Raw genomic sequence first — 18,648 nt, forward strand, 5'->3', positions numbered from 1 at the left:
AATTTGTTTTTTGTATAAACTGTTACAATGTCTGTGTGTGGATCAATTGTAGAGCAGATGTTGATACTGAGATAAATTTGTCGTTGGTAACATCGCTCATTGGAAGGTCGCTTAAATGCTAGTAGCGCAATAGATAGGCAGCACTGCACTGAGCGACGTGTGAGGCAGCCTCAGCACAGAGTAAGTATCACAGAGCGCTGTCTACAAGCAATTACAGCCGCCATAATGCTTTAACGGTCCTTAAGCCGTATATTGCCGCGGACCAAGACATCATTGATATGGCGACACATGCACACCATTGTGAACCTTGTGACGTTCACTATAAGTATACGGTTTGTCAGCGGAGAAAGTGATTGGAGTAACGTCCTATAATTGATGATCGACAGAGTAGTAGTTACAATGCCTACCTCACAAATAGCAATTTCCTCTGAACCTTTTTGTCCGAGTGAGCGAGTGAATGGGACTTGAGATACGAGCCAATGTTCAATTACGTTTATTGCTTCTTTTCAACATTGAAATAATTTAGCTATTAATAGAAGTCGAGTGAGTAGAGAGCACATTATGTGGATTATTTCCTCTTTTTGAATTCAATAAAGTATCATTTTCTACAAATCAAAGGATAGATATATATTTTAATTCCATAGTTACAAGTCGCGGGTAACCGTTTATATTAAAAAAGTGCAATAAATATTTAATATCTATTTTAAAATACTATTATAAAAGTGTTAAGCTAAAACAATACGTAATATACATCTCCATATTATTAAGGCAAATGTTTGGGGATAACTAAATTGCAAGCCTTGGGGTATCCGATAGCCCCCGGCTGATACTCGATGCAATTTCAAAGTTGTAGAATAACTTGTCCTAAACTGCTAGTGACCCGTACGCCGCCGCCGCCGCCGCCGCCGCCGCCGCCCCCGCCCTCACAGAATGTCTCCACTTAACTTAATTAGCTTTAATTAAATACTGGAATGGTATTGTTGTTATCAGTAACAGTTGCTGTACAAACAAAACTTTGTTTTTAATATAACTTTAACAAAGTTCTCGATTAACAACGCTTCATCTTTCGACTCACAAAAGAGACCGGAGCAAGAACCGGTAATGATAAAATTGAATATTATATGTAAAAACATAATTTATCTGTATATTAACGTGAAGTTTAAAGTTTAGATTTTAAATAAATGTTTTAGAAAGGCAGATTGAACCTTACAGCTGTTTGTTTTGCAATCCGTCAAACTTTCGCACTTTAGAAGATAATTGTTTGATCAACTTTCCAATAACATGCGTCAACCTTTCCTTATTCAATTTATTGTATTTTCATGTTGAAACAATTTAATGGTTGAGAATATTATCATGTTTATGGTAAGCTCGAGTGACTGCAGTTCACTGCGCGGCCACGGTGATGTATACCTAGAACAAAGAGAAATTGAAATTAAATTTAATGTTCTAATTTACATTTATATGTAAACTAGAGTTTTGTTTACATAAAAATGTAAAACAGTCGTTATAGTAAGTTATTGTGCTCAATAATATTCCGGAGACGGCAACACAAATTGTGCACTGATTTACATTTGCTAAGAAAATGGCGGCATGCAAGTCAACTGTTATTGAGTGAACGTTTTCAAATAATGCCGAGTTTAAGCAACATTAACTTACTTTACACTATAAGTTGTCTGTTATATGTATACGTCATTTAATATTTTTTTTAATTCAATTTTAAATCCAAACTAGACGGAAATTCAGCATTGAATAAATTGCAACCTAATTTGATCGTACAAACATATTGTAGTGCACGCAGATTCAATTGGGATACAAAACAACATAAATAGCAATTTTACTCTTTGTTATTCGTATTAATATAGCAAACAGTAGATATAAGTATTATGATTTGCAAACAATACAATGAAATAGCAACAAAGAGCCCCGCAATTAACTACATTTTCAGTAAAATTTCACTGCGAGTAATAATTCATTGCAACTCCAGGGAATAATATTGTTATTCTCTGCAATTCTAACAAGGAATACTCTTGACGAGCGCAATACATTTCTCCGACGGACCATTTCTCCGACACAAAAATTGAAGCAAGTCTCAAAGTTTACTAAGTTTACTGCGCCTCGGCCACTCCTCGTCTCTCTTCCTGTCCGCAGATCGCCGCCAAACACGAATAATGCTCGCGAAATATTTAACGGAGCCTATTTCGTAATTCATCGCGCAAAGTAATTCCGTGTTAGATTTATTGCCAAAAGTTTGGTCTCGAGAGCTACGCTTTTTTGTAAAGAAACCGAATTGTATGAACCAACTTTTTAATATTCCTGCATAAATCAAAAGATGAAAAACTGTAATTGAAAACAAAATCAGATACTTTTAAGCTTATCTTATCTTGAATTTCTATCCAATTATAGGCAACGTACGTACTGATTCAACTCTCAGGAGAAACATTCGTATCTCATTTCCCCATAAATGTATTTAACGACATGATCTAATATCAGCTGTCGACTAATTTAATATTGTTAATTATTATTACATGCTCAGAATAAGCACTTCTCTACGTATTGCCAAAATGTGGAGGGAAACAATTCCATTTCTAGTCGAGCTATTGTAGCCATTACATTTATTTTCACCGAGAACACACACACACACACAGATTGTTTTTACAAACATCAACTCTATAGGGTTTTATTATTCGTAACACAGCAAAATAAGCAATATAAAGTTGACAGGTTGCACTGTGACAAGTTACAGTTGGGTTCGCGGGGCGGCGCTAGCGGCGCGGCGAGTATCTCTACAATGACATTGACGTGATGGACTGCATTGAAACGAAATTTTGTTATTTTCGCGGTTTTAAATGCAAATTAATGTGATGTTAATCTTGTATATTATATTATATTACTGTTAATACAAATAACATAGGTACATAAGTGAAAGGTAACGATATAGTACATCTCTCTGACAATCATTATTATTGTGTAAGCAATTGTTCTTGATATATTTCTTTAAAATACAGCTCTTTGGCTAGATGATTTGTAGAGTCAAACAAACTATATTACAATGTTTTATAGATATATATTTGCCGCAATATATCTCAACTATCGACCATCTATGTAATGTTTATTGCTTATAGAAAGCGTTGGAAGTGTTCCAATGGAACACAATTTGTTCCACAACATGGGAGGCGATACTTTGCAGCTTTATACTTTCACGTTTTCTTCACGTGAATCAACTTCAAAAGTCGTAAACTTTAACCTAACTTTGACTACTATTCGTAATGATGTAGGTAAACAGAATATTGGCAGAAAACAGACAATCATGTGTGAGTTAAGCCGTTCTTAATTAGTTTTTAAAAATGTGTAACGAACATTTAAATAATTTTATTTTATTCGTTAAATAGCATTAATGTAAATACCATGTCTTCATAACAATTTAGCACGACCGAGTAGATGTTGAATTAAAGGAGATCGTTCTAAAATTGTCCTGTTTCTACACAAAGTATATATTTATAAGTCTGTAGACAGGATAAACATTCTCGAAGGCAAGCAATGGGATCTCTGAACATGTCAAATTGTCTCTATTATGCATTCCAGCCGCGACGTCGATAAAATGCGACGATCGAATCAGTAGCTCGAGCTTCCAGCTAAAAGCTTACAAAGACCGAGCTTCAATCGCATTGGATGTCGTTTTGATTTTTATCTTTCTAAAGCTATACCTTGTTACCTCTAAATGTTTGAGCGACAATAGTCTGATAGCTTAGCTTCAGGATTGTTCACATGCTTAATAAGAAATAATAATCACCCAACACCCGCTGAGAGACAGTACCTTTTGAGATTAGTAGAAGAAAAAAATCCAGTATTCGGCGATTGAAATAGACAATCCTTCTACATAATCTGTGTCTTAGCTCCAAGCGTCAAGCGAAGAAAAATTATTTCAAAACTTGCATTAAAAACTAATCTCCGACCTTTGGGATGACAATTAATAGTTAAGGAAAGCTACCAGTTGATAAAAACATCTTGAGTATTAGTTACCTACCATGGTAGAGTATTAGTTAAATTTTTGCATGAAACGTAGTATTAGCAGATTCCACTTTGTGTTTTATGAATTCTTTGTTTGGGGCCAGGCAGTAAATAGAAGAGGGTACGTTTTATAGTCTGTTCACAAGTTAAGCGGTTTGTCGGCTTCTTGCTTAATAAAATAAAGATGTATGTCGGAAGATTGTGTCCGGACACTGATTTACTCGTAATATACTTGTGTTACTTGTTTACATACGAGATGTCGATGTTTATTGAATCTACTGACACATTATTTTGTACTAGTTCTTGCCCACGACTTAAATATTGGATTTTCAATACAGACATTTGACGTTAATATATTAATCATTTTATGTAAGACTGTCTGACTGTCTCTATCAAATATAATTGAATTTTTAGAAAATTTTCTTTTATTTTTATAAAACATACACCACCACTTCACATGACAACGAAATGTATCAAAACTGTTCTCACATAGAAACGTATTTTATTTTCAATTTTCTCTCAACTCCCAGCATGCTGCATAATCCAGTCTCCGCTTTGAGAAAATCAATTTACTTACAAAGTTGTCTGATTTATATTAATAGTGGAAGATCAACTTAATGTTTATATTATCTCCACTTAATATATTTTGCAAAAATCATTTTGACTTCAGTTAAATGTTTGTTTTTGCAGACGATTCATAATTATTCTCTCAGAATTTAAACAAGTGAAATACGCTGCATTGGATTTTTCACTTCACGTTTATATTTTTATAAGTTTAATAACAACATATAATCATAGAATGAAGCATCTGTTATATAGAAACAAAACAGCTTTATATATATAATATAGGATCAAAATGAAACTGAGAAACACTTCTGGAAGAGGGAGAGTGGGACATGGCAAGTAGCCCAAGTTCACAGAATGTAACACAGAGAAGTAACACTGAGCTGAATGTTGCATTGAGAGCAATCCTGTGGACGGAGATATTCTAAAATATCTGTAAGCTATGAATCATTGCAATACTTTTGTAAGCAAATTTACAGGTTTTTCATTGACTTGAATTTAATATAATTACCACATATTAATATAACAATATTTGTATTATAATTACAACTAAAAAGCACTAATTTATTTCAGTGCATTAAAGTAAACGTAATCTTTGTGAACAACATTATGATATAAAATTGCGTAGTTTATATAAACTGATACACTTTTATGTTTAATATATTTTGATGGTAACAATAAGTCGTCATCCCTCGGGAGCGCAATGTCGAACAGGCTCGTTAAACTGAGCCACAGTACGTAACTAAATAAAGGATTGGCGCGTATACATAAGTGTATATCGTAAAAGCTAAGTCTGTTCAGTGGAGGCGCGATAGGCTTGAGGAGATGCGATGTACTCGTACATATAGCTACAATAAAACTGATAATAAAATAAAGCTGAGCGCGAAACAATGCCGCTTACGTCCGATTTCCGATTCATAAAGTTTGTGTGTCGGCGGCGCTGTCCGATGTTGCGACAACAAGACAACTTCTAAGTTACGTTCACGTTGTGTTCGGTTCATTGAATCTGAAAAAGATACGAAGAATATACCAGAACGTAAGAGGAAGACAAGTTAAGACTTAAGCCTTTATTTTCTAGTAATTATTTATAATGCGACAAATGTACTCTACATTTTACAAAGGCTTAAGAAGGCCAGACAACGCGATATAGTTAAAATTTGCGTTATTTGTGGGTGTTGCAACGAGAGCTGTGTTGTGAAAGGCCGTATGTCGTATGAGCCACATCCAGTGGTCATTAATGACTTGTAAAATTATCAGCTAAGCGAGTGCTTAATGCGGCGTGTAGAGATGCGCGCTCGTCCCAGGATGCTCAAGTTGCACGCGGCGGAGGTCCCTTTTGCTATTTCAATGGTTCTCTAATAAAACTTGTCTTTTAAAACTTATTAATTCAAATTCAAATAACTCTTAGTCACCTTAATATAATCAAGTGCACAGCTACCGAAAGTGTTAAGTAACGAAACTAAGTTGCTAACTTGAATACTCTTATTGCATCTGGGAGAGAAAGAGACAATCGGACGATTGTGGCGGAACATTTCAGCAGCGAGGGCCGCGTCCCGTTGCTTGTGCATTAAAATGAGTTCTCTCCGGCAGCACTAGTTACATTGTAGTTGGGCTGCATCTTCGTTAGCTCTGTAGCCGCGACTGCAACTCCTTCTTTGTTCCCGCTTTTTATTTTAATTAAAACTTTTCTTAAGACAAGGAAGTCAATTGTGTGCTTTGTGTTCAAAATGGTTGATAATCTAATTAATTGTATGTTTTCACTTGTTATTTTAGAAAGTTTTGTTTGTGCCATGAAGAATATTTTGTATCAGATATGTACATTTTACAGTGACGTCTGATGCATGACATATTTTAGCAGCACAATGCTCTCATTTTTTAAAACAGTCTATTCACAAATCTTTTTAATGATGCTCTCGCATACTTTACATCTGTGCAACTGCAGTCGCAGTCGCAGCAGAACAATCTGGAGCGGAGCGATTACATTGTGACAGGAGACATTGTACCAGCAGCTACTGCTAGGTAACATCACATCGCTTGCAATGAACCACATACCCATATAAAGTGGTTTTACAAATTCATGTCGTATGTTAGTTTGTTTGATTTTAGAGCGTTCGTTGTGTATACAGTTAGTTATTAATGTTATAATTTATACCAATGTGTTGTATGTTTTATATTTTCAAAACAAAAGTGTGTGAAGTGTTAACGTAGATAATATTACAAGTGAACTAGTGTTCGCTGGAGGGCGCTGGCAGCGAGACCGCGACACCGCGAGACCGAGCGCGCAGACTTAAACTCAAGTCTTTAATTAAACACAAGATCTGATAAACTTCGCCTTTTGTTATAATACATAAAGTATTACAACTGAGCATCTTCTTTGTTAAATAATTTACTTTGAATAGTTAGTCTGTTTATATATTTACTTAATATCATTATTGCATTTAATTTAAAGTCAATTATATTAATTTTTCTTTTGTACACCTATATCCTAAAACGTTATCAGACACCATTGCGTCCCGGAGGCCTAATTTAGTCCTCTTTCCCTTCGCACCTTTTTCCTTATAAGGAAAGGATGGGAAGTGGAAGTGGACTTTCCGGATGAGAGGATGCATGGAACCTTTCCAATATATTTTCTTTCTGTGCATCCTCTCCTCCGTCGATTAAAGGTAGGCAACGCATATGCAATTGCGTATGTCTATGGGCAACGGTCACTTCGCTATTTCAGCGATTTCAGGTAGCCGCTCGCTCGTTTGCCACCTTATGATATAAAAAATTTAAAAAAACAACCATTTAAAATATGCACTACTTGTAAATATACATGTTAAAATAAATGCAATAATGTTAAAAAGAAAATGTCTTCCATTTAAAAAAATAGCTAAGGTCTTGCAGTTTTAAAAGCTAAAGAATGTAGACAATATACAAGCGCATAGCGCAAGTGAATACCTGTGTATGTACTAGTTCATTTAAATACGTATTTTTCTGAACACAGTTCAGCGTCGCGTCGCCTGACAGCGAGTCGCTGCCTCTGTGCGGAGGAAATAAATCATTTAGGCTTTATCACGGCTCACAGCGCGGCCGCCGGTAACTAGGGCTTATGCACCTGATGGCTGAGCTTACGTGGAAGCAAGATTTGGCGCCAGGGGTGTCAAACATTTTTGTGTAAAAGTTCCAGTTTAGATGAGCGCACAAGCGCTCTTGAATTCGAAGCCGCGACGACTCGACTCAATTTCTGACGGACGATGCGGCGACACTAATTGGCCGACTGCCGAGGCGGGCGGAGGCTTGACTTTGCCGCTCAAGAGACCTATCGGTGTCAACAAGCCAATGCAATATCAATGAAAAGAAAATGAAGCCAGCATCTCGGTGAGATATCTTTTGATATGACATGATACTTCAACTAAAGTATAAATGCAGGAAAGATAAAGTAATGTATCGATACTATTAAATGCACGACATAAAAAACAAATAAACATCCTTTGTATGTATTACTTAATAATATTAGAAGTAGAAAGAACCCTATGATATTCAACAAATTGCCTAGCACTTGAGGTAGTTGCAGTAAGTGGCCGCGCACAGCACAAGTTGGCTTCCTGTAACGAGGGATTTCACTTAGCCTCATTACTGATGTAAAGACGTCGCAGTGCATTTTAACTTTAACATATTCTTCAAGAAAATTATAATATTATATATTTATTCGTTTTCAAAATAGTAAACTAATTTCAATAATTTTCCGTATGTTTCGTGACATATGTATAATACATATATTTGATGCATAAGACAAATTGAGACAAATTAATATACTTCATAATTACTTATTCGTTTATTGTTAAAAATCATATTTATTTGGTAAACACATCAAGATGTTACAACAAGATAGATGTAATAACACAAAAGAACCTTAATCATTCACATAAATGTTATAAAGAGAGGAAAATCATTCTTGGCAAATATTTGGAATATAGCACGATGTCAGAAGCAATTCATAAAACATACAATGAACGAAAAATAGTTAATAAGCGCATTAAATTACTAAATTATAATATAATTACCACAGGAAAGCTAGTTCTCTAAAAACAAAAAAAAATACCGCAACATTGTAAGCATTTTTTTCCAGAATATATTTAATTTATTTTCTGAAAGCGGAGGTATAAAGTATGCTCCTACATTACGAGGCAAGTTATTATTTTTTGAAATAAGAGTTAACTGCGCTACTTAACCTGAATTATAATATAATGGAAAAACCCTTTCCAACTCCCCGAGATAAATATGTTAATATCTTGAGCAAAAATAAAAGGAAAGAAAGCATAAAGTTAGACAAAGATCGACGCGCCTTTGTAAATCACCAGACTTCTTTCAGCTTTTTATATATATTTCTCATTGTTAATGTTGTTCCTTTTTTGTGATATTTTAATAGTAATCTTATTTGGTTTTGAAATGATTTTGTGTAACATTTGATGGATGTGGTATTTGTGTCAGCAATTCATTTAACTATCAGAACTATTGTGTGTGACTTCATCGCACGACAAAGTGCCAATAAAAGGTGTAGTAAAATAGAGCTGAACAGTCGCTATCACTTTAATGTCATCTCTTTCGAATCATAAAGTTTACCTCATCCTTATACTGTCCAATTACTTAAGGATTTTTGCTTACGTTTCGTTTAATGCAATTTAATCATTTTCCACATTAATGTATAATATATAAAACATAATCGAAGTTCATTTCGTCTTTCTCGGACACGTGTACTTTAAATGTAATTAAGTAAACTGTGATTTAAACACGTGTCAGAGTTATCAAGACTGATTAACACTTACTGCAAAGAAATGTAATCAAGTAATAAATGGGCCGGTAAATGCACATTTTAGTTGAAATTTTATATTTATTACGAGGAAGAAGGAGCAATTTCTTTCAAGGGCTTTTCATGAATAGCATTCCGTAGAGATGCTTAGTTAATTCTAATAGCTACGTGATACGCCTATTCCGATAAAAAGAAGCTCGACGATTTAATTTTCATAATGTAGTTGTTCGTATTCAAAAAATGTCGCATAAAGCTGTAGTATCGTTAAGTTGGTCCTACAATTACATTAATAAGCATTTAAACCTGCGACCCCCCCCCCCCCGCCACCTCGCCATTTGACAATAGAGATATCTCGCCGCGTCTGTAATTGCTGTTCCAATTACTAACGATCTAATTAATGCAAATTTATCTTAGGCATTTAATGATCGCAGAGTCATTTGGCGAAGTTAAATTAAAAAGAAATCATAAATTATGCAGATCTAATAAATAAAGTAAAACATTCCCTCTCTCTGGTCAATGACATATAAATATATAATATTGTAAACAAGTTTATATTGTCGCTCAAAACTTTAGTATTACTTTGTATTTTATTATTTCAATTCTGAACAATACACACACACACACACACACACACACACAAGAAGTTACGTACATACGTACGTTGAACCGGACACAAGCTCGGTGTTTAATAATGCTACAACATAGTCTAAAAACAAATTTATATCTCAATAGTTTGCTTTTGTCATTAGCTGGAGAATTATTAAACATACATAATTTGTGTGCTAACTAATTTGCCGCATAAATCGAGTACTAATTGTGTTTACATTGTGTCGCGACTCATTACCTCCGCCATCGCGCCGCTGTACACGTTCACTACTCGTACATTACACATGCTGTATATTTACATTACCAAATTATTGTCTAGTTAAAAACACAATTTTTGCAAGCAAAAATCTGCGTGAGCACAACACAATGTTTCAATTAAAGGATAGATCTTGTAAGTAATAAACTGTTGTTGTTGGCCTCACTTCAAACCAACGGTAGTTGATGTCAGCGGCTAAAAACTTTAGTATCTTTAATTCACTCATCAAATACTGAGCAGTTATTTTCTCATGAATACAAATTCTGTGATCTGAAGAATCCAGATACTTTAAGATGACGTACCTTTGTTGTGATTACATCAATGACTCGAACAACTTACATTATTATATTGAATATTCTTGCAAACACAAGACAAAGCGATTATATTATAAACAGCAACACAAATACCGTAGTAAGTGGTTCAACGGCATGCAATTAGTGTTGTAGAGAATGCATAATAAAAACCATTGCTTTTTTTATCCGGAGCTCGTGTTAAGGTGCAGTTCCTGTTGCCAGTTTCACATCCGCACTAACATTGCCGTCGTACTCATGGTGAAAGTTGTAGCCTTACAGAACATCGGACAATCGGACTTAATATATCAGACTACAAAGTTCTGTCATTGCGATGCTGTGTTTGCTAATAGAGGTAGATTTGTGTGACAGAGACACGGCTGATGTCATCATCAATCACATCGATGTGTTATCACTTATCAGACGGACCCAGCCACGCATCGCTTTATTTGTGTGTCATAAAACTCACTTTCAATATGTAGATATATTCTGATCGGGCACAAGATGAACGTTGTCCTGTACAGTGCGGAGAAGAGATTTCTTATATCTTCTTTGGCTTTGCGTATGGTATGAGTATAATATTTTTATTTAAAGAACACAAAATTAATTTATCCGACCTTCATAAATCAAAACCTAATATTTTATCATACCTATAATAAACACCGAGTTTAATTGAATAGAAAAATCATAGCCGTTTTATTTTATAAAACGTAATGTATCGAAAACATGTGCCTAAATATATATTTTACCTTTGCGTAAAAAAACTTGATGGATGACATTGTGAGCGCTATTGATGTAGCGACGCCGACACCAACGTCCTGTGCCGATACATTTCGCTGGAGAAACAATTTCTCAAGCGACGACCAGATCTATGAAATTCGCCTGAGCACCGAAGATAAAGGCAATATTCTGAGATTGTTTATTTTACATATATTGAATTTTGCTTGTCAAAGCGTTTACATCGAAACAAACTATAAAGTTGTGTTGCTTCGTATTTTTAATAAGTTTTATTTTATGTACATGATTCAATTTTACTTTTGCAACTTAAATATTATGTTCAATACATAGTAATATCAAGAATACTTTCAATGTATAAGAATAGTAATTTTGTCTGCTAATGTCGGAAAAATGAGCGTTTTCCAGTATACAATACGAAATCCTTTTTAAATCGACCTCAGCGCCAGATTTTACACCTCCGAGATACTTAAATTATAACTGAATATTCCAATGTTCCAATAAGTCGGAAACTATAATAAATACTTTCATTTCAAATTAATTATTTCCAAAATTAAAGTTTTAGTATATTTATAGAGATTTTAATCTAATAAGCCTTCGGCATACATATAAGTATGAACGAAGGAATTTGTGAAGTACATACAAAATTCTACACAAAGCGACTACTAAGAATTTCTTATTAGTAATTCCAAGTTCGAAACTTGTTAAGTTTCTGAAACAACTTGTATATTACACGGAACATTTTCTGAACACTTTGGTGTTTAAATATAAAGTTTTAAGACGGAGTCGCCAAAAATGTCTTAATAATGTGAAGGTTAATGGGAAGGTAAGGACTGGGACTGGAGACAGACGTGACCTGTGACGTGGAGCTTCGCTGATAACAATCGACGAGGAAATATATTAAAGTTTTATCGCAAAAGATCGAAGTATACACTTCATACGCCTCGTCACGTTACGTCAATTACCTTTTGTTTTGTCTAAAAAAAAGTTAGCGCTGTAATCTTAATATTATCTGAATCTCTAAACTTAAACTGACGTTCCAAAGTATATTTGAATAAAGTTTGTTTATCTACGGCACTTAACTGTAATAATACTGTTGCCAAGATTTGTAAGGAAGTTGTTGTAACGTATTTACGGACATTTTGATAAATACAGATTTACTCACAACAAACAAACAAACAAACGAAAGAAAAAAGTTTCTATACAAAGAAAGTTAGTTACATAGATATGTCGTCGGGGTGTGCGGGGGAGGTGGCGAGCGGTGAGGGGGACGAGACGGCTCAGAGGAAAGTGACAGTCTCCTAAGTGACATTAAATCATCGCATTCAAGTTCGCCGGAGCACATCAAACGAAATATTTCTTTCTTCTATTAACTTACGATTTATCTATCATTGTGTGAGTGTACGAAAAGCTTTTTGCCGCACGTTTTATGAAATAAATCGAAAATAAATAAAATTTCCCTTGAATTTTGTCTAGACGCGAGTAGACAATAAGCATTTTGCATGAAGACATTACAAGAAAATAAACTTCAGACGCTGATTAATGGAATAGTAAATGAAGTATTAGATTAACTAGAATGTACACCGCAACGTGCTTGTGACGAAAAAACGTATTGCTTTTTATAACTTACATGTGTAGATATCACTTTGGTGTAAATGTTTTCATACACTTGTTGCCAAACTCTAAGGTAGTCCACAGTAGCGGGAGTGCGGGCCAGGGCGGGGTGCGGCGGAGCGGGGCGGGTCGGGGCGCTGTCTATGCGACCTACATTTGTTTTCCCTTTGTCTCGATGTGAACGTATTCGGAGCCTTTAATATGAGCTAAGCGATGTATTGATAGCTTTATGAAGGTCCGCGATAACACACACGATAAACACCAACAGAATACTGTATCCGGTACTTACGCCTTTATTTTTAAACATGATGCATATATTTGTAGCAATGTTTTGAAAAAGAATAACAAACTTAAGTTCGGGACGAGAAGTAAAATTAAACAAAAAAGTTAAGTTTTAATTTGGAATCTGAACAATATATAGAAGTAGCAATATGTACAAATTGCGTACATAAATCGCTCCAGTCCGCACCCCGCCCCCGCCCCCGATCCCCACTTCTACCCTCTAATATATTGCCCCAGAGAATTGATACAAATCTACGAGTTAATTGCGAAGGACGTTCTCCGACAATTTTTAAAAGAGTAGACAAAACCTGCAGCAGTGGAACTGTGCGGATAAAAAACCAATATCTGTCTTATTTTCATCCCCTACAATAGGACATATTCTATAATATCAAATAAGAAGCAATGTAAGAGCCAATTAAATTTTTTATCATTTATTTAGTATACAATAAAAGTATTGTAAGGATTTACATAACAACATGTGCATTATGAACGTATTACATTATAAATATTATTGTGCGCACAGACTAGAGAGAGAGGGAGCACAGAGAGTGGCGGCCGCTCTGTGCTGCTTGCTCTGTGCAATCATGTCGTGTTACGTCCAAGTAATAACGTTTTACGCACAATTTGAGCGCATTTGGTATGTTAATGCGGCAGCGGGTCTCGTTAAATCAACATTATATCACTAAAGTGTACCTTTATTTACATTTTATATATATATTTACATATATATATATTGATGAAATATATTTGTCGAGTAAAAAAGAAAGATAAGTTGGTGAAAATATATTTAAAATTACCAAGATCATACAACATAACCAACAAATAGTTTAATGTCTTCTGGTCACCATCACTTACAAACTTTATACTGAAATGTGATATACCAATGCCTAGCTTTATTTATTTAAATATAATTTCATCAGTATAGTAGATTTCCTTGTGAAACATAACTGGTGCATACGATATGTACACAAGGCAATAACAACAAGCTCTTACCGAACAGAGGCGCACTTCCGCACACAACATCGAAAGCCTTTCTAACTAATGAAACTAATATAATTCTCGCGTGTGGATCTTACATGCAAATGGCGCGAGATGAGGTCCATTTACCTATTAAGATATGTCTATGTATTATCAAGATAAACACATACCTGTTTATGTATAACTGTGATAAAGTCATGTTATTTTTATTATTATTATACATAAATGGATAAATATTTCACAGGTATAGTCTAATATTTATGTTGACGTTTATATATTATATAATGTAAACACACAGATATTAATGTATTATAATAAATCAACAGATGTCACCGCACCGGCACCGGCATTCACCTTGTTTTGTTCTGACACAAAGTTAATCAATTGCTACATAGAGAAGTTGTAAACGTAAACAAATGAATAAGTTTTGCCGGAGCGTACCTACGTTATATTATATGAAATAAATAGAACGAGATTATTGTTTAAGAAATCTTTCTGACATGCTTTGTTCATTTTAACACAAATATCAAAAATAAACTCAAACATGTACTATATTTAACCGAAGTATTTTACAATAAAACGTGCATAAAATAAACATGTATTGTCTCTCCTAAATAAAACAATAAACAGCAGAGTTGCAAATGTCAACAAATCACATCAGCTAATTGTGTCTGTGTTCCTGTCATGTTCAAACGATAATCCTTAAATTTTTTTAAACAAAAAAATGGAAGCGTTAATGAAGAAATCTATACAATCAATAAAACTAGAGTGTCTGTATGTCAAATTGGAAAAATCATACTTCGTGAAAACGCATGTGTTGCTGAAAATGAAATTTTTATAATTTTTGTCTACCTGTCGGCAAATCCGCTCTTTTCCAGGTAATCTCCGATACGACTGAACCGATTTTACGGGATTTTCACTGGGAGCATTTTTTTAAATTCCGCGCTGATGATGTCGCGGTCAACAGCTTGTATTAATATATACCTAGAAGTTCTTTTAAAGGAAACTTTAGATTGTAATTGTTATTTAAAAAAATAGAAATTAAAAAGTAAACTACACAACAAAAAGACAATAACGAAATAAGTAATAGACGTAGAAAATAGTTTATTTGCGAGGATCGATCTCGCCGTTTGTCAAATACTTCCGACTTGCGGCTTTCTCCTCGCTCCGGCTCATTCTCCGACTTCCCGGCTCACAGCGTCCCCTGGCGAGCGGCGAGCGCTACTGCCTTTCTTCTCTTTATTTCATATTGCTTGTATATATAACAAATATTCCGTGCATGCAGACCATGCATAGCGTGCACTTTTATATTTAAAACTACGGAGTTGTAAATCATACACAACATGTCTAGCTATTGGCATTCTTATTAATAAACGAAAGACTCCGTCCGCACCGCATTAAAATAAAAGTATTAAGATTATTTCTACATTTACGGCAAATTTCATAGGGATCCGTGATCCGAAGCCTCCATCCATCCATACATTTAAACATTAGCATTTATAATGTTTGTAATATAAATGTTATCCAGTAACTTCGATTAGTGCAATAGGTTCCATTAACTCCGAACAATAGTTTTTAATTGAAAATCTTAACGATATGTCCTTTTTTGCAGCATAATCAATAATTTAATGTGTTTACGCGTTAAATATAATTAATGCACATAACATAATTCATCAGATAGACAGGACACGATGGCACTGGGCAAACGTAACCTGACACATTGACACCTACACACCTACAGTGTCATATTCAATGACACCTCGCTCTGCACTATAAAACAAATAGGACATTATGTTACTGAGAAATTACAATAAGGATGAGATTTCTTACAAAGAGAAAAATATAATATTAATACAAAAGTTAACTTATGGTTTAGTTTTGATCTAGTCTTGTTTTATAAAGGTTGTTTTGATCGTCTACTTACATATGTTTGTATCTTTTGGGTCAAAGTTTGGTATTAAAATTAATTTAACTCGGGTTATAAAATAAAATGGACGAGCGAAATAGTTTTGTTCAGCGTTATAGTTACAAATCCTCTAGTTTATATTTAAAGTAAAATTAAAGTTTAAACAGAACAGAACAGTTGGTTGTGAAAGCATTTAGTAATCAGAAATCCAATTCAAAAGCGAGCGGCGACTGAATTAAAAATGTCGAAGATTTTCAGCTTCCTTTGTGTTGTGCACAAAGGAGGTCGCCTCCTGCCTCCTGCCTGCTGCCTGCTGCCTGCTGCAGCACCCTCTATGATAATGCTGACCTGACACAACTTACTGCTGCTACGTTAAATGTTATTCCATCAGCAAATCGCTGAACAAATATGTCGAAACAAAAATTACTCCTTATCTTGTTTTTTCTCTCAAACATCTTACGAGTTAAAGAAACGTAATATGAATGTTGTGATTTATAAAAAGTTTTGATTAAATAAAATATTATTTTAAAGAAATAACTTTGTTGTATTGAAGATTTTATTATAAACAGAATTGAAAATGAGACGATATCGCACGGCTGACAGCCTAAAAAGAGAATAATTGTTTTTCAATATTTTAATGAAATTAATAAGAAAGGGAAGCTCGGTATAAACTCGTCGGGTTCAATGTTCTGATGTTTGTTAAATCAATTAGTTATTTTAATTGCGTTTGTTTGTAACTTAATTGAAATTTGGTTCTCTGTTTATTAAATTTTAGTCGATGGAATTATTTTTATTGATTTTATATTAAATGAGCTTAACTTTGTTAACGATTTTGCTTTCGACACTACATTTCCTTGTGTCCTGAGATACAACATGAAGACCCAAATAAAATACCTAAATACCTATTGTAAATTAGTTATTAGTGAAGTTTAGTAAAATCCCGAAAGTTCTGCATCACCCCTAGCGTGGAATTATGAAAACTTGAGCAGAGTTTGTAGTACCGACAGTGTCCACTCGCGTGCGTGTGAGGCGGGGAGGGCAGCACTGGCGCTCGCCACGACACCTAACTTTTAATTGGCTGTATAACTTTAGACCAGGGATACGCTCCTAAAGCTTGTTGTTACCACGCGGGGACTTTTCCTTTTGTCCAAACAAATAATTACGTATTTTTGAAGAAAAATAAGTTTTATTTATTATTGAAGAAATACAATTTTCTGTTAAAACTGGTGAAAATTAAAATAATTTAGTTCAGACAACATACCTGTATTTAGTTTTCAGAATTTACTGCTGTCTTCAAAAATGTCGAGCGCAATACCTAAAAGAAAAAATAAATATCAGTTATTTCAACGATGAATGTGTACAATATGTGAAATTGATATCTTTCATAAGATTCGTAATTTGCGTGATATTTCACGCGCTGACAATAATCCATTTCTCGAAAGTCGAACAAACTTTTACAATGATCACTTTTCTTTGTGAAATTTATCTCTTTACAAATGTTCCGGACGCAAACTGAACGAAGTGAACCTCTTCTCCTCTACATACATTAAATCATTTTAATTTTGACTTAGAATTGTTATACTTCTTAATAAGTAATAATTTAAACATTATTTATTGGTTCACCCTTGAGAGTAAACAAATTGAATTTTAATATAAAAACTTTAAAATCTTTACTATAAAACTTTAACTTCAACACGACTTTAGTCTTTGGCCTCATTTAGTATATCTTATTACACATTCTTTAAATTGTTATTTCTTAAGTTATGTTTGTTTTCATTTTTCAACATATTAAACAATACAAAACTTTGTTTATTGTCTTGAACAATGACGTCACCATGAAATGCAATGGAATTTCCCACTTACAAACAATGACACTAAATATAACAACATGTACAATAAATATAATAACAAATCTATTATGTATCAGTATAACATCGCTTCCCACAACATCAAAATAACAATAATTCTTTTGTAAATATATTCTTTTATTTGGGAACATAATATTATAACGCTAATTTTGATTAAAATTTTATAAGGCGCTTATATTCATTTAAGATGCAGAATATGGTGATGTATTTTATTGCGTATTATTTAAAACTTATTCAAACCAAAAGCCACTGTTGATGTCCGTAGAGAATGGTTAAAATAGTGAGAAGACAATTTTGTTCTCCAAAAAGTTTCTACAAGAGCAAAAAAGTCATAATAGTATGACAAACATAAAAAACTTGGAAGGGAATTTCAAAGTCGTGAACAATATCAAAAATGTACATTAACTTTAAGAGGCGTTATTATACTTCAGGCGACAGCTTTAATTATTGTGATTATATAAAATTACAGAAGTCGTTTCGAGCAAAGGCCTATTTAAACATACGCACATGCCTCATTTGCGGCGATCATTACAAACTGAATTAGTACACCCTCGTTTTTGTTTAAATAAACATAATACCACTGATGAGGTCATTAATTTAAAATCTAATTTGTGCGCTCTCTTATTAAATTCATTTGTCACAAACTACACTAAATTATTAATTTAAATCACAAAGTGGCGTTATATAAAGTACTGGCAGTCTCGACAATTATAGCTTTAGAATTTCAGTTTTTGCTGAACTGTGCACAT

The 18,648-nt window shown here is 34.0% G+C and overlaps 1 protein-coding gene across 2 annotated transcripts in view; it reads right to left on the minus strand.

Annotated features, from left to right (window-relative positions):
* Positions 1-18,648, minus strand: part of LOC106117170 (GTP-binding protein RHO1) — a 41,787-nt gene that overhangs the window by 11,136 nt on the left and 12,003 nt on the right. The window contains exon 2 of one of the 2 annotated variants that reach the window (XM_013311306.1): positions 17,293-17,346. The exons of the other annotated variant lie outside the window; for it this stretch is intronic. The gene's annotated coding sequence lies outside the window, so the exon portion shown is untranslated. The remainder of the gene's footprint in view (positions 1-17,292; positions 17,347-18,648) is intronic. 2 annotated transcript variants of the gene reach the window in all.

This window comes from Papilio xuthus, unplaced genomic scaffold (assembly GCF_000836235.2).
Source record: "Papilio xuthus unplaced genomic scaffold, Pxut_1.1 DF827680.1, whole genome shotgun sequence".
NCBI lineage: Eukaryota > Metazoa > Arthropoda > Insecta > Lepidoptera > Papilionidae > Papilio > Papilio xuthus.